The following is a 25,980-nucleotide window of genomic DNA, read 5'->3' as shown; positions in this document are numbered from 1 at the left end:
TCTGCAGAAATCTGTGAGGGACACAAACCTGAGAAAAACTGAATGCTGTTAGCGAAGCCGCTATCTCATGCTGAAGTTAATGGGAGCTGAGTGTTTTGGCACCTGATAGGGACAGGGTCCTCTGTAAGGGAAGTGCAAATGATACTTGAGCTTATTTTTCCTCCAAACACAGCTAGTGCTTACATCTGAAGGGAACGGAATAAATCCTTGGGAAGATAGGGCAGTAGGTGTGCAGGCAAAATAGCAACAAGACAAAAAGCTTGTTAAAGAGCTACACAATTAACTGAAAATGCCTTTGATGGGAAAAGAACTGAATTTGCATTAAGATAGCTCGTATATCACAGTCAGTATGTATGATGCTCAGGAAAGGGTTAAATTAGCTTCCAGAGATGGCTGGAATTAGCATCATGTTTTCAGCGTTATCAGTCAGCAAGACTTTGCTCTTGATAAAAGGCCAGATTATTTTAATGACCTTTTGGGGCTAACAATTTGCAGACATAGCTGATATTAAAATGTGTAGGCACTTAACTGCTCCTGCCCTGTATATTCTGATGCTTATTTTTATTTAGTATTATGAATAGCATTTTTTATGTTTAGTTCATCTTCCTAGAACCAAGAGAAGCAGCTTTCAATAGTGACACGCACCGTCTCAGGAGGATACCTGTGCAGAGGGGGAGGGTGAGAGATACTGCTGACCCCCAAACTCCCACCAATCTTTTCAAGCTTAAAGCATATTATTACAAGGCAAAAAAAAAGTAGAATTAGTTCTTGTTACATTTTTTTACCTCACTTGAGATCCACTACTTTTACACCATCTGGGGATGTGACCCATATTCTTCACCTCTTCACTGGGTCCTCTTTTTAATCAGCTTTGGAGCCATGAAGGAACTGCATAGCAAAGTAATTAGAAATCCTAAGCACACTCCCAAACAGGAGGCATGGAGGTGTGAAAATGGAAGTGTAGTTTTTTTTAAACAGAAGAAAATCATTCATTGAAAAGGTCCTGTGATGCAAAGCCCATACACCTACCCCAGGCGTGACACTGGCCCTCTGGCGCTGTATTTTGGGGAGCGAGAGGATGTTTGGGTGAATGTCTCTAATGCACGGCCATTACTGAGAACCAGAAGAGAGCAAATGAACCTTGGTCACTGTACATGCTCATTCAAAGACTTGTGCATTCATAGTCAGCCAAGTCTTCTGGAGGTGCTGGTTGCCATTACTGGAGGTGATAGCAGTACATACACCAAAAGGGAAAAATTCCCCCAAATTGCAGGAGTTATTGCCAGCAAATGCCCTTTTTAGTGCTTTTACTCCCAGCTTCAGCCTGGCAGCAGATTTGGCATGGACACAAAATTTGCTGTAGGAGTGAGCAGAGTTCCTAGTACCAGTATTCTCCTGATACAATATCTTCATGACAGTAAACTGATTTTTACCTCTCTTAGCTGGCAAGACAGTTAGAAGTGTTTTTTCTGTCCCTAAAGAGACTGCTGCTTCCACCCTGCAATAAAAATCTCCTTACCCCAGAGTAGGTGGCAACTTTCAATTGCTGTCAGATTTGGTTTTTTTTTCTTCCTTCTTAAAAAGATACCAGAGTTTTCTTTTCTGTCAGCCATATCCTTCTTTAAAACTTTATGGAGATCCTTCCTGGCAGTGGTATTAGGAAAACTAGAGATTATGTGAAGTCTATATGAACTGAAACCCGAAGGGTTGTAAAACAAGGGTCTTACTGTAAATCATTACACATTTTTCCCAGAATAAACACCAGTATGATACAGAGCACAAAGTGAAGCAGCAAGTTCCCTACAAGAAATCGCAAGAGCATAAACTAACCTTGAGATGTAAGAGATTAATATGGAAAAATTGTAATACTCAAGATTGACACAACTAATCCTAACTGAGGAGACTCATAGAGAAATGATTATGTTATGGGAGCGGGTTGCCAGCTGAAATGAAAGCCTACTACAAAAAATGTGAGTGAGCAGCACTTTTTAAAATTTAATTACAAAACTGTCTGGGAGATTGAGAGGTGCTGCTTCTCTTCAGAGGGAGCTGGTGGCTGATCAGAACCTGGAGTGATACGCTTGGTGCTTGCTCTCAGTTGAAAATTAGAGCTGTGAGGCTACATACATGGAGGGGAAAGTCAGCTCAAACTAGAAAAGAATTAGACTGAAGAAATGATAATAGCAGAGGTTTTGTTCTCTGTGCAGGGATGGGGAATAGCATGAGTCTCATTGCAGCTGAAGAGCTGCCAAGGTAGAATCACAGCACTGCCTCAGCCCCGGGTGACCACATAGACATGAGTGTGCCGCTACTGCAATCCCTGCTGTCCAAAATAACTCTAAGAAGCCAACTTTAAATTAGCTAATAGTTAATTTAAAGGAGAATAGTAGCTTCCTAACTGCCCTGTAATGGAGTTTGTAATTTACCTTGCTTCTCAGGCAAGTTTCGCAGCTGTGCTGACACGGCTTATCCAAGTGTTGTGTTTAAAGGTGACTTGGATACGTCTTCTCTGCGTTGCAGGCAGTGCAATTCCACCTTGCTTTTTCCTCCCCAACTTCTTTACTAATAGGAGTCAGGAATCCACCAGGTTTGATCCTGTCACTGCTGTTGCAACATCTTGTAACCATAAGCAGGCCACATAGGTTTGGACTTGACTCTTCACGCTTCTGAAAACAGCAGCCCAAGCACCCTGTTCTAGATTCCAAACTAAACACAAAAAGGAGGGTTTGACCTCAAAAGGCATTAAACGCTCACCGACAGTTGGTGCTTCTGAAAATCAAATTTAATGCCTGATGTCGTTTTACATCTAGTTTGAAGGCCTCATCACAGACCCTTGACTATTTGGACTTGAGCACCAGCACATATTGACACACTTAGGTGGCTGAGAGGTTTTGGTTAATAACATGGGTAACTCCTTGTCATTGTGTTATTCACTCAGTTGTAGATCTTGGAGTATCTTTAAAAGATGGGCACCATTAGTATCATTTTACAAATGGTAAACTTTAGGCTATAGAAAATTAAGTGTTTTTTCATAATCATAGTGTGGATAACACTAGAATAAAGGCACCTTCTGCTTAGGTGTGTGGTTACATTACTATTTTCACTGCTTTGAAACTCATTTTCAGTTAGAACACAAGAACAAATGTACAAGGTCAGGGCAATTATCCATCCAGATCAGTCTCTTTTTGTGCCAATTGCCAGTAACATGGGTGCAGGGAGTAGTATAAGAACAGGAGAAGAACGTAAGGATGTTTCCCATTGTACTCTCCCAGCCTTCAGCGCTTTGTGGCTCACGTCCTGAGCTACAGCTGGTGTTTGGTAGACCTTGACGAGTTTTTCTTCCAGGATCTTGGTCCAATTGCATTTCAGAATCAAAATTCTAGCTCCTACAACGGCACCTGCTCTGCTGTTTAAGAACATGATATATCAGAAGTATTTACTTGTATTTGTTTTGAGCCTCCCACCTGCTACTTTCATCTGATCCTCTCTTCCCTGTTTGCTATCTCCATCCCATGCCTGATTTTACAGGCCTCTATCATATCCTTTCCCTGCAGTCATCTTTTCCTAAACTGAAGAGTTACTCCATACCTTCGATCAATCTTACCAGCCTTTCTGCATCTTTTCTAGTTTTACTGGGTCCTCTTTGAGGTTGGTCAATAGAAACCCATGGTCATCTATTGCAGTGTGTAGCTTCAACTCAGTCTGCACCTCTGTATTATGAAGCTGCCTTTGACCATAGCCCTTAAGTGACCAGTTAAGACAAGGCCACCACTGATGCCACCCTAGGGCCCGAACACTAGAGCTTGACTCAAAAGGAGGGTATTTTATTCTGCAGCCCATCCATATGTAGACTATCCGTGCTTAGCCAGACCCCTCTGGCATGAAACCAGAAGACATCTCTTGGCCACCCAACTGGCTGCTTACCTGAAAAGGAATGCGCTTGGCCTTTGTGGTGTAGTCTTCTCCTATACTGATTACAAGGAATGGGTACATTTGCAAGGTGGGACATATACATAAGGGGAAAAGCATTTCCTGGCCCACTGATAGGATTAGGAAGGTAGCTTTATAAGAGCTGTGATAAGGATAGTCAAGAATAATTCACTGTCTAACAGATGGGAAAATGATATACCTGACAAATGTTAGGACGCGATTTATCTGTCTGGAAGGTTTAACTCAATACCTGGAAATTTTTTTTGCTACGAAAGGGCAGAAATCAAACTATGACAACAAATTAAACTGTGCACACAAGAGCCTATAGTAAAATAATTCTCTGAAAAGTGGAGTTGTGTATTTATTATTTCCTTGGCTTGTGCCTAACTATCTAATCAGTCTTTGTACATGTCAGCAGCACATCCATAATAAGAAAGTGCTGTGTGGATTGTGTGAACTGGAATTAGAGATGCGATAATCAGCCAAACCGTTGGAGACAATGTAAAGGCTGCATGGCATTTGCATTCCTCTAGCCGAGGAAAAAAACCTTATATGTGCAAATGAGTTGTTGGCTTTTTTTTTCCTTCCTGATGTGTTATAACCATGGGCAAATTGCTCTCAGAGCAACACTTCCCCGACAGCATGCCCATTCACACTGGGGTGCCTCCATGCCTGGTTAGACCTACTCCAGTATGGTGGTGACAGCTATGCTATATTCAGTTAGTATGTAAGGTGATGTGGCAAATAGAGGCATATAGATGTATATATGCCATGGAAAAAAATTGCTGATGTATAGGTAGACTCACAGTTTTGTGATGAAGAGACCACAACTGGGATTAGAAAACCTATTTTCCCATCTGTAGAATGCTGATAATATTGATCAATCCCATCAAGATGTTGTGAAGGTAACTAATAACTACAGAGATTATCTCACTTTGTGATTCTCATACTACCTCAACGTCCTAAATTGTTACCAATTCCTTATGTAAGCAATCTGCCTGTTGCCCAGTAGTTCTTTCGGCCAGCCTCAGGGTTTTCTGTCTAAATCCTCCTTGACTCTTATCTTCCCATATTCTGATTAGCATCACGGTTATCAAGGTATAAGGAGAGACTGAAAGCAAAAGGCTGATGTTGCAGAGGGAACGTGTGAAGTGCTGAGCAGATAAAAGCAAGGCTAGAAGCGATGAGTAGGACAACTTCAGCAAAGTCTGATCCTAAATTTAATCTCAGCTCTGTAGGGCTACCACACCTTTCCTGCCTGGAGGAGGAGAAAGGCATGGGTCTGCCACTGGTGTGTTGCAGTTCAGTCCCCGTGTTCAGCCGCTGCCCATGCCTAGTGTCCCTTCTTGCTGTGGCAAGAAAATGAGGCAGAAATAGGTGAGACTTGAATGTAGAGCTTTTTCACTTTAAAGGTTTTTGTGACAAGAGCTGTCCTGACATACACCCTAGGGCAGACATAGCTTATCAAAACTATTCTTTAATGTATACAGTTTTAAGCCGTTCCTGGAAAATAACTATCTGTACTTGTAAAATGATATTGCTCTATACATTAAGAGCATTCTCCTCCCAAAAGCTGTTAATCAGCTAAATTAAGCTGGCAGAAGTTCTGCCTGCTTTAACGTTTCAGATAACTAAAAGTTAGATTAAGTGCCAACTCACCTACCACGGAGCAGACTTCTGTCCCATGTTGGGTTACATGACCTGACACACAGACCTTCCTCCCATGAAAAGCTGGATGTTTAAGTTCTCAGGACTACAACCTGAAAGAGGGAGATGGGAAAAAAATCCTATATGCAGGGCTAAAGGCATATGGAACAGGTCTGTATCCCTTTTTCAGTTTCTAAAATTCAAGCTCATTATCCCAGACTAAACCTACTCACTGCTTAGACCATACTAAATGCTGTGTTTAAGTGACGGGTGTCAGAGCTCATCCCAGCAAAACTGGCATCTTGAAGAACAGGAAATATGAAGAGAGCTTCAACGTCTGCAGTTTAGGAGACAGTTTGAAGAGCACGTAGTTAAGGCACTAGAACACACTGTTCGCTGGTGGATTGGAAACAGGAACTCACATGGAAATCTTGGATTTATTCCATTATCTAGCAGCAAAAGGAACGTTTCAGGACAAGAAGATGCAGGGGAAGCTGATTATGTTCTTTGCAGTAATATTCTTCGTCAAAGACATTGAGAAGATGCCTTCTCGTTAAACAGAAATACGAGATGACAAATGTAGTAATACACTGAAAAAGTAAGAAGTCTCAGCTCTGTGTTGCTTGCTCGGGCATTGTGAAGAATCTAAGAACAAAACAGCTGAATTGTATTCAAATGCAATATTTTGCATGAAAGTGATATGATGATGCAGACTGATTTCCTCCTTGCCCTCAGTCTCTTAGACCTCCTTTGAACCTTGAGAAAAGACTTGACAAAAGAAATCTGACTGATGCAATTTTGAAACCCCTAATGAGAGGCATTCAGGAAAATGAGTTGTTACAGGAAGAGGAGTTATTGTAGCGGATGAAAATTGGAGTTGTCTTCACTGTACTGGTAGCTTGAGTTTCACCCCAGCTGACTCCTACTCACACACAGGAGTTTCTAATGTAGATTAAGAGATGTTTTAACGCTGAGCTGCTTTGCTCAGTGGGGAGTGGGTTGCTGCTGACATTCAAACTGTGGCAGGGAGGGTGCAGCTAAATCACAGGGGTGCTGCTGCTGCTCTTGCTGAAGTCAGTAGGTCTTTTTTTATTATTTTTTCTCATTCACAGGGAAGAAATCAAATATAGTAAATCCTGGCTAACAGTGGCAGCGAAGACAGCCTCTACAAGAGAGGGCAAGGAGCACAAATAGTCCATTTTCAATAGGGTAAGATGGTAACAAAGGGATGTTACGGGGGACTGTAGCAGGACTGGTGTTAATAATAGGAGTATTTGAAAAAGACTAATTGGATCTACACATAACATTTTTAGTGTTACTTACCCAAACCAAATTTTCCCTCAATATTTCAATTGGGAGGTTTTAGTGTAGCAGTTCTAAAGAGTCTTTATGATCCATTTTCTCTATCTGCCATAATGTACCATGGTCTGGGACAGCAATAGTGTGTTCAGTCTTCATTCCACATTTTTACAGAAGATGATGAGCCTGAACCACAGAGAGATGAAGGAATTCAGCCAGGATGGATTCAGTATCAAAACCAGAACTGAAATTTTATTTCAGAGAGATGACCCTAAGACCTGCTGTTTCAAATTGCACTTCCCTGCTCAGATGAAGGGGACCTATCTGCTGGCTGGCTCACCTTGGACAGTGTAGTTTATGTGAAACAAATGCTCCTATTTAAGTTAGCATTGCTGATCTTCCACTTTTTGTTTTGTTTTGCACGTTTGCATCATACAATTCATTTGCCTTACTTGTTGCTTGAGAACACTTTTGAGGGTAGGCCAGACAAACTATATCTCCTCTTGGCTTACAAAGCAAGTAACCCAGGGGCTGATTTGCTCTAGGATGCCTTCAACTGCATCAGTGTCAGTTTTCTCTCTGTGTATCCAAAGACAGTGTTTTGTGTTCAGTTATCTTTGCCCATGTAACTGTCTTCAGGTCTCCCATCAGTACATGTTTCATGTGGGCAGGTGCATTTGCAGACGTCTCTGCTCATTTTTCCAATTGAAAGAGTTTTGTGAAGGGTAGAGGGACAAACACTGACTTCCTGCTGAACAGTGATTTAGTTACTAAGGGTAATATTTTGGTAATTAGAAGGTCCTTTTTTTGAATTTACCAAATCTTTCCTAATTATGTGCTTTTATAAACAATCTTTTTAGCTTTACCCATTTGTGGAAAGGACATTATTTCAAATAATGCCTAACTATAGCATTAAATGGAGAATATCTTAGTTGGTTCATTTACTTTGTTCAGATTATTTTTATCTCCCAACACTGCTATATGGGTTCATCTTTGTAAAACATCACACGCTCTGACCCATTTGATCCTATTAACCATAGTGGGATTATGTTCATGTGTTTGGTCTGTTCCCAGGTGCTCAGCACCTTGAATGAGCATGGGGACATATATGGAAGAGGAACATATATATCCAGCTGTCCTATAGCTCCAGCAAATTCACTGGGGGTATCCAGAGTTGAATTTAGATGAAACTTTTCATTTCTGTGTAGATCTTTTCTGAAAACGTTGAACACATTAGGAATTTGTGCAAACCCAAGGCTGTTTGTATCTGTCTCTGTATCTTCATAAACCACTGATCTGGCATGGCCATACCTGCTACGTGTGTGTGTGCACACATCCTCATACATGCACTGCATCTTGCATGCAGAAATAGTTACGCATGTGGGAACTTCTCATCTTTGATCAGCAGCTGAGGAAACGATGACTAGTTCTGCCCATGCCGCTTTTTAGAAGATAGACGTGAACACATTAGAGGAATGAGATAAACAGTGGAACTGAATTGCATGGTAATAATTCAGGTGTAAAACATTTTGCGTGTGAAGGGTCAGCTCCATGTCTCCATATATGCAAACCCATTACAGATTTACATCCAGTGGATTCACATTTGGGTCCCTTATTGTTAGGCTCTTTATCTCAATTGTTTCAAGAGCTTCATTCAGGATATTCAGAGTAGAGCTTTTTATAATTTTGAAAAGACTGAAACATCTGGACATTCTAGATGCTCACTGAAATGCTTTGCTGTGCATTGTGCTCTTAACTGTATGGGCCTCCCCACAACCTGTTACTGAAAAGGGCTCATTTTTAGTGCTAATGCCTTATCCATAATCCTTCCCCCAGTCTGAGGAGCTCAGTGGGAAGGACCGGAGAGTCAGATGTCTTCCCAGGCCAAGCAGCCTAATAATTAATGTCCTACATGCAGCCTCTGTAAGGGGTCTGAAACCTCGGAGAAGTTGTCGGGGACACTCCATCCCCTACACAGCTTCTGGTGTCCCACAACACCTTCCTCCAGCTGCCCTGGGAGGACACAGGGAAGAGGAACTGGCAGCCCACCCTTTGGCCAGGCAGGATTTCAACCAGCATTCCTTGTTGCCATTAAAACCTCATCGATAGCAGCTATGAAAATTGCATTTATTTTTTTGCTCATCTGTTTCAGGAAGAGATTTTGAGCACCAGAGTAGAAGAACCATGCAATTAGGGTCTGTGAGAAAGATAAAGCCAAAAAAGAATGAGACCTCCCTCGAAATGAGAGCCCATCACTAACTCCAAGATGAGCTCACACCTCTTCCATCCTGATAAAGGCCACCCCTACTTGAACAGCCACTGCTGCTCTCTCATGGAAACGTGTCTAGGACAGAAAGCATTAGCAGAATGCCCATCTACGCCTTGTGATTTCATTGCAGTCACCCGTCTTTGACAGATGGGTGCAGTGATTTTTTTGTATTTCACAATTAAAGGGATAACTTGGAGTCTAGATACTTGGGACAGAAATCAGTTTCTGGCTCTGTAATGATTTCAAATCTTCCAGGTAATATTTTTTTTTTTTTTTTTTGGGGGGGGGGGGTCCCACTTTAAAGCTCTTTCTCTTCCTGAATCCACACAAGCAAAGCGGAAAAACAGCAGGATTATATTTGGGAAATGGGAAGAAAGTTCAGAATAAGCAAATTGAGAAAGTCTATTTTTCTATACTAGCTTTTGGTGGTGTCAGAAGGGAGAGGGGAGAGTAAGAGCAAGCAGAGAAATTCAGGCAGAATGTGATTTTTGTGGCTGCTGCATCCCTTTAAATGTGAGATTATATTTTGATTTTGGGAAAATTAAACAGACACATGGAATAATCCTTAATTTCACAATGTCAGCAGATATTGCTGACCACACAGAGAGGAAACCAGCATATTTTTAAGGCATTTCAGTGGCCCACTTGGAAGAAATCTGATGGACTGTGTGAGTGAGTCTGTCTCTGATGTGGTGTGATTACATACAGCCACCCCACAGGTGTAGAGAGTAGGCTTTAATTTAGTTAAATCAGGTAACCCTGTGGCAGGGAGCTTTCAGCCAGCCACCTGCATAAATACCCCAAGGTGTTGGCAGGTTTGGTGGCTGTAGTTTCACATTTCTTGGTTATGGTACAGACATGCTCTTTACTGCAGTCAGCATGTTGTTTGCCCAGATTTTTTTTTTTATATTAGGAGGTTTAAAAGGATGCTCAAGAAAGTATACTGCTGAATTTCAGATGACTAGGACTGCCATATCAGATTGGGGTGTTAATGCATATACTGATTAGAGCAAGAGAGAGGGGAAATGCAGATTTGAGATTTTCTTCCTTGATCAGAGTTTGCTGAGTGATCTTGGATAAGTCAGATAAAAAAATATTCCCATTCAGGTGCTTGCAGTTCACTTCCTAAAGCCCTGTGGAGATGCCAGAACAATTTTCAGCATTACAGAGTGTCCTTAGCCACCCGTGAATCCAGTGGGTGCTCAGTGCCTTAGCTAAGGCACTAGGGAAGTTATTTAAAATAATACTATGGATTTGGGTGTCAGGTCCAAGTTTACAGTTCTTGCTTTAATCTCTCTGTTTACCCAGCTGGCAAAACCCGTGGAAGTAAGAGCTCCCTACTGTGAGGCTGCATTGGGTAAGAGTCCTGACTCTGCCTCATTTTGCAAGAATTTCACTATATTCACCATTACAACCAATTTTCCCTAATTTAATTTATCTAAACTATCACCATCTGATGCACATTAATATAGGATGGTGATTTGAAGATTCATTGATCTGAGATGAATATGAAATGTTGGTCAATGCAATGTAAGGCTTTCAGAAAAGCAGCTGGTGTTTGCTCTCCCATGTAAATCTCTGCTGCATCCCCAGTGAGTTTCGGATCATCCTGCAGTTCTGGGAGTGAGTCTGGAAACATGGTGTCCTCTGCTGTAGGTATTTCCTTAGGGAGAAGCAGCTGTACTAGAGCTCATGGACTTTATTTTACCAATGCAGTCCCTAAGGGAGAGGCAGGACGCAGAGCCCGGAGTCCGAAAGTCAAAGGCATGCTGAGGCTTCCAGAAAGGAGGTGTTGGTAGCACAAGTAGTAATGCAATGTGTCACCAAACAAGAAAAAAAAAAAAAAAAGGTTTTCTCCCCCAGAAGACAGGATTCTGAGACTTTTCTGAAAAGAAGGAGGAATGTCAGACTCCCAGAACTGGAAAGAAAGGAGCAGAAACTTTGAAAGTTTTTTTTGTTGGTGGGGGTTTTTTTTGTTGTTTTCTATTTCCTTATACTTCATCCTAATGATTTAATGGGCTGTGGAAGGTACATGGGTGAGTTCTCGCCATCTAATCCACTTGTAAAAATCTTAACTGGTCCTGTCAGGGCTCATTAGCTGACACACAGCTTCCTTCATTTCAGCCTTTCACGTCCTGATAGAAGAAGTTTTCAGGTAGGGCCTCTGGGTTGGTTTCCTGTCCTGCCTCCTTTGGCATGTGCTGAGTGTGACTTTTCCAGAAGCAGGAACGGTCTGGGTCTGGAGACAACGTGGATCAATCAAACTTATATGATGCTTGAGCACTGGTGGGAACCTGAAGTCCATGAGCTACGGGGTGCAAACTTGTAGGCTTTCAAGCTCCTATGGTTTTATTTTGTATATAAAATATATGCAATTAGACTTTCCTGTTGTCATATGATTTAAACCCAAATACTATGCCAGATTAGGCACAGTATCTTAGAAGTGTTCAAGAAATGGTGCTTTAACTGGTAACACACACTGTCTAAAGCAATCTGGCTGTACACAAGTTACTGGTGTTAGTATAAGATACTAATGATATGACCCATTGTGCTTTTCAGTGAGTTATTCTGTATCCAGGTGTTATTAACGCTGTAAGTAAATGTAGGGTTTCACTGTATTAAAAATCACAGCAGAATTTCTGGGCTTGGCTTGTCAAACACTGTAAATGCTTCCTCATGTGAATAGCTCACTGAGGGACTATTCATAGCAGTAACTGCTTCTATCAGCTCCAAGGATTTCTATTTTATTTTGCATAAACCTTGCCATACAGACAGGACAGGGAGCAAAGCATCTGTCCTACTAACATTACCAAATTCAACTTTTTATAGCGGATAATGTTGAAATATGGGTGTGGGCACAGATGAGTCAGAGGTGGCAATCTGCAGAGGGACTTCAGGGCAGAAATGTACGGTTATTTCTTACTCCAGAATCAGATTTGCCTGGAATTGCTGTTACACCTTTTTTTCCCCACAGAAGATGCAACAGGAGCTGAATTTACTTCCCTGCTTGCAAAGCATCAAGCCATACTTTTCCTCCTACATTTCTGCTGTTTAAAACGAGCAGAGTTACTTTAATCTTCTTTTTTTTAACCCTTGTTAAAAACACAGGGTTTGTCAGTCTGGCAGGCTGGGTTTCAGCATTTTGTATGACTAAATGTTAAATTCTTGGTACTGTTTAGAGTATTCGAGCCTGGCAGTTATCTGTAGATGTCTGACAAACACTAGCTTGTCTTCAACTGCTCTCACAAGCAGCTTTGCTTGATTTCCATGAGGATTTTTTTGGCAGCCACTTAGATCTAAGAATACATTATCAGCCTCTGTCCAGATCCCTGTAATGTGTAAACCAGGCTTGTACCCACGCTATCTGGAGGGAGCAAAGGGGAGAATCTCCTCTGCGGGCTGTGGAGCAGCAGCAGCAGAGATGATCCGGGGCTATGGCGAGCATTTTGGCAGCTGTGGTTGTCTTTGCCCCTTCGTGAGAGCATCTGTGGCTGCTCAGGTCACCAGCATGGACCCAATGCATCCATCAAGTTGATGGAAGGAAAAAAAAAATTAGTTGAGGCAAAGCTGCTCCTCTGTCCCAGGAGCACGAGGACCCAAGGCTCTTGCTGGGGAAGGGGAAGGTTTGAATTCATCCCTCTGGCCCTCAGCCATGCTTTGGCTGGTTTAGCCCATCTCTGCCCCTGTCCTCGCTGCTACGGAGGGCAGCGATGTCCCTTGCAGAGCCTCTCTGCGGCCTGTCCTCCCCAAAGCGCATTTGCCCGGTTTTATGGAGACCTTTTGCCTCCATGTCTGGTGGGTTTGGCCGTGGCAAGAAAGTATGTGCTAAGTTCTCAGCGAAGAGCAAGAAATGTAAAAAATCAGAGGTTTAACCTCAGGGTGCCTCACTCAGGCTTGCTCTAAGCCCAGGTGTCTCTTTCCTATTGAATGGCATAATATTTATCCCGCTACAGCAAGACTGCCAAGCCACATGGCTTGGCATTCAGACATGCACGTGGATTATTCTTTGACATATTTAGAGAAGCACACCTACCAGGCATCATGTTTGCCCACATTTGTAATCATCTTGATTTAAACAAGAGGGATTACAACATTCGGTTTTCAGTCTCAGGCTGCAGGAGTGATTTCAATTAATTAAATGGCACCAGGACAAGTTTGGGAGTTGTGTGAACATGTAAAATCAAATATAAAGGGATCGTGGAAAGGCATCTCAATGTGGCTGTGAAATGAGTGAGGCGCCTTCACAGCCCCATTCTGTTCTGCATTTGGTGGTCAGGATTTAGAGCAGTGCTGTTATATGTAGTGACAATCAATTAGATAAATATTGTATGAATTTAAAAATATTTCCACTGTTTATAGGATTCCTCTTGCTGGCTTCTTATAGTGCTGAATTCCGTAGTCCTTCCACTAATGCACATAAATACTCTTTGTACTGGCTGGTGGGACCATAGTTGTGCCTTGTCGTTCTCCACATTATTGGTGTATAAATCCTTCTATTTCCACTGGTGATGTTTTTTGTTTGTTTGTTTGTTTGTTTTTAATATTGTAGGCATTAAATCTGCCTTTCTACTTTAGTTTCTTTAATATACCTTATGGGACATCAGAGAGAATGGCTTTGTTTTCTTCTTTTTCTTGGACATGGCTTTATACTGAAGTCCCCAGAATTAACTCTTCTAAGACGCAGTATAGTTTTACTCATAGGAAATTTTAAAGATGTCCAGCCTGGGTTTCTACATGTAACGGTTGCAAATCTGGGCTCTAAAAACCGAAGTTATGATTTTTTTCTCCTAATTTGTTTACGTACGTGTGTACACATGTGCAAGTACACACAGGAACAGGCAGCTGGAAGGTGGCCTGTAAGTCTGGTAATTAATCAAATGTCACATCCAAATGAAAATACTATCCCTGGCCATAACCTAGGTAACACACATTGCTATAGAAACCTAATGCATGCATGGAAAAGACCAACTGTACTTAAGGAGGGGGAAAAAAGCCAACCCTGAATACAGTAGTTTAAGTTCTTTTGAATTTTAAAATATTGGGGACTAAAAGTGGCAAAGACTGTGCAAGCCAGATATGAATAAATTTCTTTGGAAGTTACTCTGAGGCAGGGACTGCACGAGCAGATGTATAGAATAAGTTGCTAACTTATTTGGAGTCTAGGTAAGGTTCACTGGAAATCTCTCCATTGATTTTTATTGGGAATTAGATCAAGGCCTTTGCTTGTGAGTGAAATGAGACAAGGAATCAATCACAAACCATTTCCCCTCTCCTGAAGTACAGCTTCACTTATGAACAACAATGATTAAACGTATTACCCTATTGCCACTTATTCCATCAATTTTGAAGACGTGGAGCACATATTTCAGTGTTGCTAAGATGATGCAGTAGTCTATTTTACATTTCCCCAGTATTTTTTGTGTAAAATTCAAGAGGCTTCATATATATATTCATAGCGTCACATAGCAAGTCATAAATCACCACTGTGTGTTAGGTAAGAAATGTCGCTAGCATTCACAGAAAGGGAAGCAGAATCAGAGGAATCAGCTTATTTGCTGTAGGAGCTGGTATCCCCTTTAATTTCCCTCCTTTTTATCACCTACACCATTATTTCAATTAAACATTTTACAGGTATTTCTGATCAGTGATTTTTGTGATCATAACTCATAAATACTTACTGGTTTTATGAACATATTATGTACAATGTGAGTCTGATTCTTGCTTTGTAAATAGGTACAAATCGGAGTAAGTTGAGATATTTCTTTTTCATATGTGTGTATACATGAGAAAAGAAATCAAAAGCAATTTATGAATCAGAATTGCCAAGTCTAAATTTATTGCAACTTATTGAAACCATAGTCTTTAATGTCCCTGGCTTCTGGAATCATGTTACTTTATGAAAGCTTTCATTTTCTTTCTTTAAAAAAAAAGGAAACGAAAATAAAAGCTTTTTTTTTTTTTTTCTTCCTTGGAATTTTATAGCCCCATCCGGGTGCAGAGAAATATTGGGAAGACTTAATGTCTCAAAAAAGAAAATGCAGATAGGAGCCCTGACATTTATAGGTTTAAATACCATGACACTTTGAAGGTTTAGCTGGTGATTTTTTGTGGCATTTGAAACCAGTATTACTGATGAATACAATATGTACATACAAATGTGCTCATTACAGTAGGACCATATGCACTAAAATAGCTGTATAGTTACAATGTAGTTTTGTTTATTTAATCCTGGGACATATCAATGGAAAATCAAGCATCTAAAGCAGAAGTTAGCTTCATTGTTAGAGCTGCATTACATGCATAGCTCTAGCATGGTACTTTTTGAAAATACTGCCTCTTGTTCTTGATTGTGCAACATTCAAGCAAGGTAGCTGAACCGCGTGTGATGCCAATAAATGAATGAGTTAAAATTGGATCGGCTTGTAAAACATGTACGTCTAATCCAGTGTTTTGGTAGCTCTGCTGTGGCCATATCAAGGCCACTTATAATAACACAGCTATTGAAATGCTGGGTTATATTTACATTCTAGGTGAGGAACAGCTTGTTGGTGTTGCTATACCGTACTCGGAGTGCGAGATGCAGCGTTTGTGCCAGCGGATCTGAACATACCCTGAGCAAAACAAGGTATTTGGGACCAAGGTTAGCTTGGCCACTCTATGGTGTTATGGCCAGCAGAAGCTACATTATTCGGAAACAATGGTCTTCCCTTCTGTATGTAGTAGATCCACACACCCTAAGAATCCAGGCCCAGATTAGTTGCATTGGCTTATTAATGTATAAATGACCCCCTGTGAATCCCAGAGGGAGTTTTTTTGGAGAAACATTGAACAAGGGCAGCAGCTCAGTTTGGAAATCACAGAAACACCCACCCTCATCTTGAGCAGAATGGCTGGGGAGATTTTTAGGCCTCCTCACAGAAGTGGAGATGGACCCCAGCATCCTCAGCCAGAAAGACTAAGGTCTACATTAGAGGCAAGGCATAAAGATCCCCTGGGGGTAGGACTGGAGCAGGGGGAAATGAAAATAGTGCACGTGCTTTTTTTTTAAATGTGTATGTTTTACAGCTGCTAATGTAAGGAAGAAGGTTTCGTGACAGTTCAATAAAATCCAGACCATCTGTTTCTGTCTGCAGTGCAGACCTGTGCATTGCAGCTTTCCACTCGTGTGGGAGAACTGGGAAGCCCAGGTGCCACTTAGAGTAAGGAGAATCTGTTTCATTATCCAAGTGGGATGAAATATATAGAAGATGGAAAGCAGATCAGATCTGAAAGCTCCCTAAAGCGAGAAAGTTTGTCTTTAGGAAAAAAAAAAAACCTAAACAAACAAAGCCATGATTAGCCACATTACAGACTAGAGACATCCCATGTGTTACCTTCCTGATAAGCATGTGCTTTTCCCATGAATTTCTGTGCCACGTTCTGTTTTACGCGTTATCTGCAAGTTGGCTTCTCGTGAAGCCAAATATTTGAGCAGGAGTCATCTCCATGGTGTTAGAGGGGTCCAATTAGCAACCAAAGTGCAAACAGGGGCAGCTGAGTCAATGGCAGAGGTTGACCCCAGCAGCCTGCCAGGAAGGGGCAGCTTCGCATTCCAGCTCGGCGCGGTGGGAACTCGGCCAGCCCTGGCTGCCCAGGAAAAGTCATGAATTAATGCATGTCTCTGCCGAGGAATGGGGATGTGCTGACGGCATTGCTGGGACCTCTCAGAAAAGGAAGGTAATGGACTAGTTTGTGCCTCTGCCCCCTGTTTGAAGAGCAACTTTTAGCCATTGGGAGCATATAAATCATGGTTTAATAAAGCGAGATGTGTAGGTTGTTATTTTGGTCTACATCTTATTGCAGATAATGCTCTACATATTTGATGGAAATGATACAATGGGCCTGACTCCAAAAGCGAGTGTGTAGCTCAAGGGATAAATTGCATCTGTGTTCTCAGGGGAATGAGAAATGCTGCTCTGATTAAGTCTAATGGAAGCTAATTTCTGCAGAGCCCCATATACTCTACTGCTGATGTCTTGCCTTTGTCGAGTTTTGTTTTACATTATTAACTATACTGCTGCTTCCAAGCACTTGAGACCCCTTTGAAGTTGCAGTTTGATCAACTGATATGCAGTGTGCTATAGGTATAAACAACCTTATTGCATTAAACTGACACTTTAAGTAGTTCTGTGGCCGGAGAACTTACCTAGGAAGAACTTCTCCGTGCTGAATCATGACTCCATGTTGCTTTAGCAAAGCCTCCACCACCAAATGTTGGCTTTGGTCTTTAAAAATGCCTCTTGTTCTAAGCAAATGTATTAATCACTTTTAAGAGATGAAATATGCATCACCACATGTTTTAAGGCAGTTGTATTGGCAAATAACTTTCTCTCAACAGAAAAAGCAAACTGCAGCCTGGAAGGGATCTATAAAGTGGTTAATAATCTGCTGTAGAAGAGCTCTGTCGTGAGGTTTTTGGCTTTTTTTTTTTTCTGCAAAGTGCTCATTAGTTTGGGATGGCATAGCTGATCAGCAGTAATATTGCAGAGCTGAAGGGACATATTTGTAATCGATGCCAATTCTCCTGGGATCTGCAGAAATCTGGCTCTGTGCTTTGAGCCATCTGACCTTCCCACACTTCGGCAAGCACCAGTTCATGCATAGGTGATGCTACCGGTCGCGGAGAGGATGATGGTGAGAGCACATTGTGCTCCTGCTTCCTCTTCCCCAGCAAATCATGAGAGCAGGAGCACCATGAGTGCCGGGATGCTCCCGGCAGAGGAGGGGAAGGAGGAGGTTTGTTAATACAGTCCCATAATCCCCATGGGGATATAGGAGGACATAGCAAAGTCAGCATTTTCAGCACAAATCGGCCCTGTAATCTTCATGAGGGAATGAAATCCCCCCCAAGGACAGCACCTGGCTCCCAGCAAGGTCCTCGTCTCTGCTACTGATGTCATCAAAGACACTTGTTTTCTGCCAGTGCAATTGCATGATTATTTCCCAAATTAGTCCTGAATTTGGGTCCTGTTCATTGGGTGCTGGAGGAGGGATCGACGGACGAGGAGGAGGGGTGGGGGAAGAGAAGAACTGGGCAGAGTGCAGCTCTGGAGAGAGTGGGAACAGTAAAGAAACACCTGCAAGCAGCAGGAAAGGGGACCTTCACCCTCCTCAGCATCGTTGCTCAGTAAAGAGGAAGGAAAGTCTTCTGGGGAGCCAGAAGAGCCCTTGGCTAAAGGTTTTAGATCTGCCTGAAAGGTCTCTGGGAGAGCCCAGAGCTGAGTAAAGGAGGGATGACATGGCCATGGATGGCTGTGAATATTGAGGCATTTCCTGCACCCTTCGCTTCATATATTTTGCTGGCAGATAGTTTCCTTGTGTTCAGCACACATTTCTCCTGTCTTGGTTTAATTTAGTTGAGGTAAATCCCCGGTGTCAGCCAAACCAAATGGCTCCAAGTGCAAGAGAAGAAAGCCGACAGCTCCTTCGGGAAGGGGAGGAGGAGAGGAAGGAGATCGAGGGAAAGGACTGAGCCAGTTTTCCTTGATCACGTTGTGGCACATGACCGGGAATCACAGGGTCCCCGCTTGCGTGTCCTCCCATCTACAGCAGCCGTCCACATGTCTGTCACACTCTGACACTGGATCTGTAGCAACTGTTGCTTCAGCTGGCTGCTGGCATGTATTTATCATCAGTGGTGTTGAAAACAGAGCCAGAGCAAAATGTCATTAAAACTCCAGCTTTAGACATCAGCAAGAGAAAAATGGAAAAGGATTCATCAATGTGAATGAAAACAATGTGATACATATTTTTTAAGCACAGGTTTGGGATATTTTCTTTTGGATTTTGATTGATTTCAGGTGACAGATCAAAGGAATGAAACAAAATACAGTTAGTAACGTATTCTGTTGTTCCTGCATGGATTTATTTCTACACATTTCTTGCACGCTGCCATTGTACGTAGGTGTGCAGTGGCTGGGAGCACTTTCACCACTGGTGGGACACAGGGCACGGGGAAGGAAGGTCATCGATTAGAGCCGTCGTGTCTCAGCAATGACAAAGTTACATAATTATGTCTATCAGGGACCCTTTTTCCAATTGCATACTGCTGAGGGCCTAGCAAAGGTTGTGCCTTGTTTACCTTGGCCATTTTAGTGGCTAAGCCCGCTCTGGCTGATACCCTTTTTGTTTCTGTAGCACTCACCTCCTCCTGCAGCCAGCTGTGCCCAAGCCCCCCATCCAGGTCTGATTATTTTCCTTCACATTAAATAGTTCTGATTTGCTGTCAGGGCCCTTTAATTTCATTGCGGCTTTGTTTGCCGAGATGAAGCAGTGCACTCAGAGCACAGAGTAACACAAATAATCATAATTTTGGTGAAACTGCTCCCCCAGCTCCTGAGCTGTCAACCTTCCTGCTCTGCCTGCTCCATACCAGTAGTACCAGCACACCGAGCTCCTCTCTCATCTTGGTTTAATCCCACTACCACTCTTGCTGCTGCCACAGTTGAATGGAAGTCAGTGCCTTCTCCAAAAACCGTGTTTGCTGGTCTTAACCCTGTAAAGTTTCAAGTCTGTGCTAGGAAGTTGCTTTCACCCGAACTCCAGGACTTTGTGGGGTGGCAGAACCCGGCACAATCTGTGCTTGGAATAGGGCTGAGCACTCCTTTTGCATCATTGGGACGGACAGGGCTAAAGCAAACGCTGTCAGAGATCCCACACTTGGCTCCACATAGTGTGAATCCCTTGGACGTAAGCTCTGCAAGGCTAGCGGCCAGCCACGTGATGGTCCGGAGGTCTCAGCTGGCCTGGGCTGGTGTTCAGCTTGTACCAGCCATGGTCCAACACTGATACAGCTGAGTTGTTCCAAGACGGATCCCGTTCAAGTTCAACAGAACTTCAGGGTGATGCTTCATGTTCAATCCTGCATCAAGAAAAAAGTGTCGGCTAAATACCAGCTACCTTCCACAAAACAGTGATTGAATTGCTTTTACAGTGGTGAAACTTTGACAGAGTATATCTGTTCAATCAATGCAACAGTTTAAAAAAAAAAAAGAGGAAAAAAAAAAGCTTCTTGGGGCCACAGCTTTACAATGTGATGGAACGAATGGTGCAAATGAACTGCTGAAGGCCCCTGATGTGACAAGAGCCTGTAAGGATAAATCTTAGGGAAACATTTGGAGAGCCATGAGCGTTATTCAGTACTATCCTGTCCTCTCTTGAAAGGAGAACATTGCAGAACTTCCTGATGTTCTTTGCAGTCAATCTGTAAGCTTTTGGTAGGAGTTATGGATCATATGTTCATGCTGTCTCTGCAGTGTCATCTTCTATTTTTCTGGACGTGTCAGGAACATAATCAGCTGTCAGAAAAAATAGAGGCTTGGGGAAGCAAAGGATGTGGTTTTCCTGGCAAGTACAGTCTCCTCATCTTATGTCCTCTGCATCTGGACTGGAAGGACCAGACACCAGTCCCCTTTCTCGTCTGGTTTTTGCAAGACCTGGCTCAGCTAATGAGCTATCAGCCACAAACCCTAATCTGGATGGCTCTTTAAAGCCAGCTGGTCTTTTACCATCTGACTGATTCATTTGTGTTGAGCAGCAGCAGATGACTCTCAGCATCAAATACATTTTTGCCAATGTTCAGTAAACCAGGGTAATAGATGTGGTTTACTACTTGCAGAAATGCCTGAAAGCTTGTCAAAGGTCTGTTTGTGGAGGCAGATTCAGTCTAAATGGCTTTCTGAGTGGGAGTCCTGGGTATCTAGGGGGTATGCAGGGATTGGGGTAGTGATACTCTTGTCCAGAGCTGCCCATGCTTCGAGGAATAGGTTGCAGCACTGCCTTCCTTTAACAACTGAAGACAACCAGCTTTCCAGTGCAATAGTTACTCGTTACAAGGAGAAAACAGCTCATAATTTGTTTTCAGAAATGAGGTCAAAATAGTGCAGCTGGGGAGGGAAGTGACTGACGCAGCGGGTCGGTAATGAGATACAAAGCCTTTCCCTGCTAGGTTAAATCCAGCTTCAGTCAGCAGTGACTGAAATCTTTTATCATTTGACAGTTGTTCACCGTGGCCTTTGCGGTGTTGGCTTTGCTCCGTGACATCTGAGTCAGGACTTGCATAACCAGCACCCTGCTCGGCTGCCTGTGCATCGCACGGACCTGCACAGGGGGCCGGGGCAGGTTAGCAGCAAAGCACCCGCTCCTCTTGCCGGGATCACCCTTGTCCTCCTGCTCTTCAGAAGGTTTTAGGTTGAACGTACTTTTTTCCGGGTTCGAAGCCCTGAACCCTGTCTGTTTCCAGCTGTGTCAGTGGACAGGGCGGTGGGGTGGAGGTTGTGGTAATCATCTACTCTGAGTTGAAGAGCAACATCAGAGCGGCTCTGCCAGGGCTGTTGCAGCAGCCTCACCAATTGCTCGATCTGGTCCTGACTGGTGAGGCCATCCCTTCCCCAGGAAGTCTGGTCCTGCCCTCGGGTTCCCTCCTCGCAGCCTCCTCTGAAGCCCCTCTCCACGTCTGCCCCTGTGTGCACAGATCCTTGAAGGGTAAAGCCTTAAATAAAAGGGCATAGGTGTCTTCTGTACATTTCCTTTCCTTGAGCATTGTAGAATTACAAAAAACAATAGGGCAGACAGTCAGATCACTGCCCACAGGTTGTTCTCTAATTCACATCTTCTAGGAATGGATGTAGCTTTCTTACTGATCCATGTAGGGAAGGAGCTACTGAGATATTTAAGACCTGCTTTTCTTCTCTGGCACGTTAGCCAGTTGGAGTTGTTTCTGCTTTTTCCCCTTGTAGTATGTTAACATTCATATCATAGATTTTTCTGCATCTCTTATGTCTGAGCTTTCAGATATTGCCTGGTCCTAGTCAGAGAGGTAGCAAACTTGGAGGAAGGGCCTCTTCAAAGGTACCTGCTTGGAGATGCACTGAGCTTTTGCCTGATGCAATGGAAGCACCAAGCACTCTGTTTGCCTTACGTGATTTTTATGGCTGCTTAATTTGCCTAGCGTCTGCAGTTTAAAGTGTGCTAGTCCTCTGGGTTTGTCTTGTACGTGAACAGACATGGCTCAGCCTTCCTGAGTCTGAGGACTGAAGCGATGGCTGTGAAATCCCTAGCCTGCTTTAGAGTATTGACTTGAGTGTGAAATAAGGATAGTTGAGAGTGTCAGTGTGAACTGCCTGTCCACAGCTGATGGGCCGAAGTCTCCCAGGACTTAGAGAGACACCTGCAAAAGGATGAGAACTGGTGTCATGAGAGGGAAAGGCAGAATGAAAGGGCAAAGGTAGATCTCCTTAAATATGTCAGATTTCCCCACTGAGGGAAATCTCTGGCATGAAGGTGTCCCCTGCTCCAAAGAGTCTGCTATTTAGGTACTCTCTTTCAACATGCCGGGTCCTTTTGGCTCCTACTGTTTTCATACACTTTATAGCAGGATGACAGCTCTGAGGAGTAAAACAAGCCAGGAATGTGACTGCTGTCATGTGCTGGAGGCATGCTCTAATAGTGACCTGGGATGGGCTGTGGGTTGAAGCTGGGGTTGGATGACAAGGGAGGGGAAGGATTTCCTGGAGAGGAAAATTGCCTGGCCAGCCCTTTGGAAAAATGTAAGCGTGCTCTACTGAAGGGCACTTGTGCTTTTTCCTGCCAGGAGCTTGCAGCACCCCAGAGCTGGGTGTTGAGAGGAGGTATCAGCTGCAAACTGTTGTGCAGGCAAGCGAAGGAAGCCAGCCGGTCGCATGCTGTTAGGGGTTGGTCTTGCAGGTGCTCTGGTGAGTAGGCAAGTGGATGAGGAAGGTTTAAGTCAGCCTGCAAACAGAAGGTGAAATAAGAAGAAAAAAGGAAATGTGTGAGGAATTCCTCTAACTTATTCTAATAGCATCAGTCTCTAGTGGACCCGAAGTGGAGTGTTAGATGTAACATTTTAGCAGGAAGCGTAGAGAGGAGAGGAGATGCTTGGTCTGCAGAAGAAGGAGGCAGATCAGGAGTCAAGAAAGCATATGTGGCTGGGAAGGCACAGGCCAACCTTGGGTCATGTAGTTGGTGCAGAAATACCAGAAATGTGTGTGGTCAATATAAACACTTGGCAATAGAGATATAAAATCGGACCGGGTGTTGGTTGATCCAATGCAATGGACATCAGTGAAGTTTAGTCCCCTCCCATGAGTTTGAATTTTACTATAGGCAGGTAAGAAGAATAAGATGATGGAGTTTAAGGGGACCTCCAAAATGATAGAATCATTAAAGATCCCAGGGTGAGTGTTCATTTCATCTAACTGATATTTATCCAGGTATGTGTTTAAAGTTTCGTTTAGGCTTTTGTTAATAAAGTAGGGATTAATTTCTTGCTGAACTCTTTAAGTAGGATGGGCCAAAGTGCTCATGGCTCTGTTGAGCATGTAGCATGCTGGCTAACCATGTTTGACTTGCACAGTTGTGGCAACACCAGCATCTAAAACTTTGTAGGCATACCTTTTAGTATACCTTGGATAGCCTCTTGGGGTAACTCCTGGTTCCATCCTGAAGTTTTGAGGTACAGATGTGATATCGCTGCTCTTCAGCCTCATTTAATTGCTGGGTATCATGACAGTACTTACTTTATGGGTAAGGGTGTGGAGAATCACAGCAAGAGGACAGGACTTCATTTGATTTTAAGGTCACCCAGCTTCTGTGCTGGGAGAAGAAAATAAGATGGTAACTGATTCCTCATATATGGGAAGCATGGACTTGCCAGTGGTAGATAAGTCCCTCCCGATTCAGGGCATACTTTAAGTCTTTTGATATAGTTGTGGTTTTGGTACATGGCTGTGCAGCCACCTTCTCCCTTTTTTTCTCCCTTGTGCCCTCAGCCAGATCCTAGATGAACAGCTCTGTTCATAGCAATAGTTAGCAAAACTTGGGCTGTTGTTTTCTGTACACTTCATGTGGTATAAACCAGCAATGCCACTGTACAGAGTGATTCTGCTTTCTTCCTGGCCCTTTTCCTGCTGCCCTCATCCTTGTGCTTGTGTTTGTACTGCATTGGGAGACCAGTCTGGATTAGAACTAACCAGAAGGACAGAGATCTGAGGTCGGTTGTAACCTACATCACTTCGAGATCTAATTGTGAAAGGCAGAAGAAAGCCGGTGTTGCATGGATCATTTCATGGGAAGGAGAGGGTTAGTCTTGGAGCAGGCTAGTGTCTAGAGAAAGCAGCCATTTACTGCACTAATGTTCAACTAAAAGCATGATCCGGTACCAATGAAGGCAATGGAAATTATACTACCCAGTGGCATAAGGAACAGGAGCAGGCCCATAGCAATTTATTTTCAATCAAACAAGAGCCACGAAGTCATTAGTTATTTCTTCAGAAGGCTTTGGTAGGTGTGCTAGAGAGCACTGTGTCATCTCTGCTGTGCCATGTGTGCACAAAAAGATTAATTCCCAGGTTAGCAAGATAGGAATTATGATGAGACAGAAGTCTGAGTCAGACACAGTGGGGAGAGAAAAATGCCACAGGCTGAAGCAGTGCTTGGACTCCTGTTGAATTTTGAAAAGAGCTAGAATGAGGGAGATTTTTTGTTCTTTTTATAATGAAAAACATGAATTTCAGAAGTGAAGAAATGGCAAATTACGGCTTCATTCTCTAGCTACAGCTTTCCTGAGGATTTGGAGCACTCTGCAAATATTTAATTACTCTCACCTCAGTGCCCTTGTAAGCATTGCAGAAAATAACACAAAAGTAAACTGTGCTGCAAGACTTGCAATCCAGCTGTAACTCTGATGCCTTTACTAGCACCTCTAGAGCTATTTTCTTCATTGTAAGAGTAGGAAACTGAGGCTAATGTGAACTGATAAATTGAGAGCTGGTCCCAGGACCTGAGTCCTGAAGACTCTGCTCCGGCAGCCTTATAACCTGCTATTCCAAACCTCAAAGTGGCACAGTCTGAACGCCTGCCTTCTTGCTGCGCGGTCGTGGCTGTGTGCAGCATTACAGTATGCATTCCCCTGGCGCCAGCCCTGGGGCTTTCATGCGTACACTGTAAATGGATATCCTAGTGGTCTTCATGTGCATTAATATTCTGTCTTTCGGTTACACAGAGAGTAAATGTACTGTGCAGATGAAATCACCCACAGTGATTTCAGTGGGGTTCTGCAGGCTCGGATTTAGACTGTTCTTTTCATTAACTTGGACCTCTAATGACAGATTTGTAAAATGTTTGGGTTTTTTTTCAGTTTCTATAGGGTGTTCCTCTCCTTTAGCATGTTACAGGAATAAAGTATGTGGTTAAGGCACTGATGCAGAACAAGCAAGCTAAGAAAATCTTTGCCTCAGTTCCCTCATTTTTTAAATTTACATTGGATGAGCGTATCGTAAATCATAGGAGAAGCAACAACTTACCCTATTCTGCAACCCCCCAAGCAGCTGCTTTTGAAAAACTGACATTCAGTGCAGTGATTAAGTATGAAATCCGTAAGTGTGAAATTAAGCATCAGAACAAGCAAGTAATTACTTCCAAACTTGTCTTTAGATGTTGTGCATACAACATTCCCCCTCCCACCTTTCCCCCCTTAATTTTCCTCCTCTTTTCCTTTGCCTCTCAAAATGTAAACCCTTCAGGTCGGGGCCTGTGTTATCTTTTATGTTTGTGAAGCACGTTGCACGCAGTGGGTGCTACCAGAAGCAAAACACGAACAATGATGATGGTAACTGTGCTTTGGAAGCTTTGCTGTGCAAAACCAGGGAGAGGGTGCCGGGGCAGAAAGCAGTTATAGCAGCCTCTAGCAGAGGACAGGGTGATGGAGAGACAGACAGTGCTGGCCACTGAAGTGTCACCAAAGACAGCCAGTTTGCAGCTTTCTGTAACAGCAGGGG

The 25,980-nt window shown here is 43.1% G+C and overlaps 1 protein-coding gene across 11 annotated transcripts in view; it reads left to right on the top strand.

Annotated features, from left to right (window-relative positions):
* Positions 1–25,980, top strand: part of PRKAG2 (protein kinase AMP-activated non-catalytic subunit gamma 2) — a 225,238-nt gene that overhangs the window by 114,992 nt on the left and 84,266 nt on the right. For 2 of the 11 annotated variants that reach the window (XR_012652797.1, XR_012652795.1), the window contains 2 exons: positions 6,690–6,786; positions 15,676–15,770. The exons of 6 other annotated variants lie outside the window; for them this stretch is intronic. The gene's annotated coding sequence lies outside the window, so the exon portion shown is untranslated. The remainder of the gene's footprint in view (positions 1–6,689; positions 6,787–15,675; positions 15,771–25,980) is intronic. 3 more of the 11 variants (XR_012652796.1, XR_012652794.1, XR_012652798.1) reach the window with 2 other exon arrangements.

Source organism: Buteo buteo, chromosome 2 (genome assembly GCF_964188355.1).
Source record: "Buteo buteo chromosome 2, bButBut1.hap1.1, whole genome shotgun sequence".
In the NCBI taxonomy this organism is placed as follows: Eukaryota; Metazoa; Chordata; class Aves; order Accipitriformes; family Accipitridae; genus Buteo; species Buteo buteo.
The sequence above is the reverse complement of the archived record's forward strand: the minus strand, read 5'-3'. Positions and strand labels throughout refer to the sequence as shown.